The sequence below is a fragment of the Xiphophorus couchianus genome, chromosome 20, assembly GCF_001444195.1.
Source record: "Xiphophorus couchianus chromosome 20, X_couchianus-1.0, whole genome shotgun sequence".
Taxonomy (NCBI): domain Eukaryota; kingdom Metazoa; phylum Chordata; class Actinopteri; order Cyprinodontiformes; family Poeciliidae; genus Xiphophorus; species Xiphophorus couchianus.
The window spans coordinates 25,100,390-25,102,558 of NC_040247.1; positions in this window are offsets into that span (position 1 = coordinate 25,100,390).

The window sequence follows — 2,169 nt, forward strand, 5'->3', positions numbered from 1 at the left end:
TAAAAGATAGACATTAAAATGAGAAATAACTGAACTAACTAAATAATTGCTTAAATAATTCACAGTTGTATTATTTTGGGAGTTATATTCTTTTTTTTATCATGTATCCAGTACAAATGTAAATAATTGTATTAATGTTTCAGCTTATGATAAATACATTATTTCAATAATCATGATAGTTTTGTTTATTTATTCAGTCCATTCATTTCCAAGATTAATCAAATTTTCACATACAATTTTACTTAAAGAACTTGGTGAAAAATTGTGGCACTTTAGGTCCCGGATAGAAACGTAAAAAAAAAAAAAAAACCGTAAAAACAAAAGAAAGAAAATAAAAACATACTGCTCACTTGTCGCCACCTAGTGGACAAAATATGTTATTTCCAGACTAAATTCCACTCAGGAGTTTAAAGCTTCATATTTGAAAATCTCTTTTTTTTTCTTTCTTATTCCAAAACACAGCACTGAGATCAATGAGAAGCTGTCACGCTGTCTTGTTTCAGTTACGTGGAGGAACAAATAGCGATTGTGAGTCAACGCAGGAGAGAGCAGCGACACGAATCAGTACGAAGATACACGACATGATGGTTATGAATATATTCCTTCTGAATCCCTAGAAGAAGCCATGTATTTATTGATAAATAAAACAAACTCCTTTTGTCTGGTATGAGAACAACAAACCTGTCCCTCCCACAGCTTACCACAGCATGGGGGAAATAAAGAATCGCGAGTGAAACTCTCACTTTGGTCTGTGTGCCAAGCTGCAAAGGGAAACTGCAAGTACAAGCTGTTGTGCAGCAGTTGGGAAGTGGTGGGAGTGACTGGCGATTTCTATCAATAAAAACACATTGGTTATAAATGTCACCGGTTGCTGTGGTTCAGCCTAAATATGCTAATCGTGGCAAAGGCATGCAATGCAAGCTCTCACCATTGCCATGAACCTCCATCAACCGTGTGTGTGCGTGTGTGTGTTCGTCAGTAGACAAGAACCAGAGAATTGAAGAAAAGAGGCACAGAAAGAGAGAGTGGGCAGAGGAAGCACAGTGTGAGTCAAAGTGAGAAATCCTCTTCACCACATAATAAATCGTGCGTGGGCTTTCTCATGACTGGGGGTTCACCTGCTGAGGCCCTGCAAAATCAATAGCTGAGACAGAGGCTGGCGGAGCAAAAGACATGTCCTCTTTCTTCTACGAGATAAAACAAACAGCGAGTTTCCTGCACCACCATGAAAGGGCTTTCTTTCAGGGTTTTTTTTATCTGTAGCTTGTTGGAATCTTTGATGTCAACCTTTCAGTGATTTCAACAAAAGCCGTCTGAAGGACTTTCTCGTTTATTCACTCGTGAAACAATATTAATTCACAGAAGTTCCACCAATGAGAGAAAAACAGGAAGTGAGTTACAGCAGGAGAAACGATCGGCAGGTCAATGTCATCACACACCAAAGTCATTGGGTAGAGATTTTTTGGTTATTCGTAACACGCAGCGCAATCATGTTGCACCAACTCAATGCATTTAGGCATGAAGAAGTCTCTGTGCCTTAAACCGTGCTTCAGGACGGAGATGAAAGGAGTTTGGCTTTTTCAGGTTCAATATTCTGATAGTTTGGTCAGAATTTGGTGTAGCAACATGAAAGTATTGATACCATTATGTCAGACAGGTGGAGGTGGTGTAGTCAAGTCAAGTTTATTTCCTAACACATTTCAGCAACAAGGTGCTTTACATCATGAACTTGTGTGACAGTATGGACTGTATCTTCTTGGCACGATTTGGTCTGTTGTACCCACTGAGCACCGTAGTCTAGCTGAGTATTGTCACTGTCCGTTTCCATCACTTTCGGACCACAGTTTGCTCATTTTCTGACAAGATAATGAGTCATGTCACAAAGCTTACTCAGATCGTCTGGTTTCTTAAACGTGACAGCGAGTTCACGCTACTCCAAAAGCCTCACCAGACCTCCGTCCAGTAGAGCACCTTTGTTATGTAGTGAAAGTGGAGATTTGAATCAGGAATGTGAAGAGATGCTATCTTGTGATTATGAGTAAAACAAATCTCAAAGAAATGTTTCCAACGGCCTGTTGCGTCTACGCCACGAAGATTCAAGAGAGTTCAATCGAACGAAAACGGTGTTTCTTGTTTTTTTCGTGAATGTTGGTGTCCACCCCGGTCTGA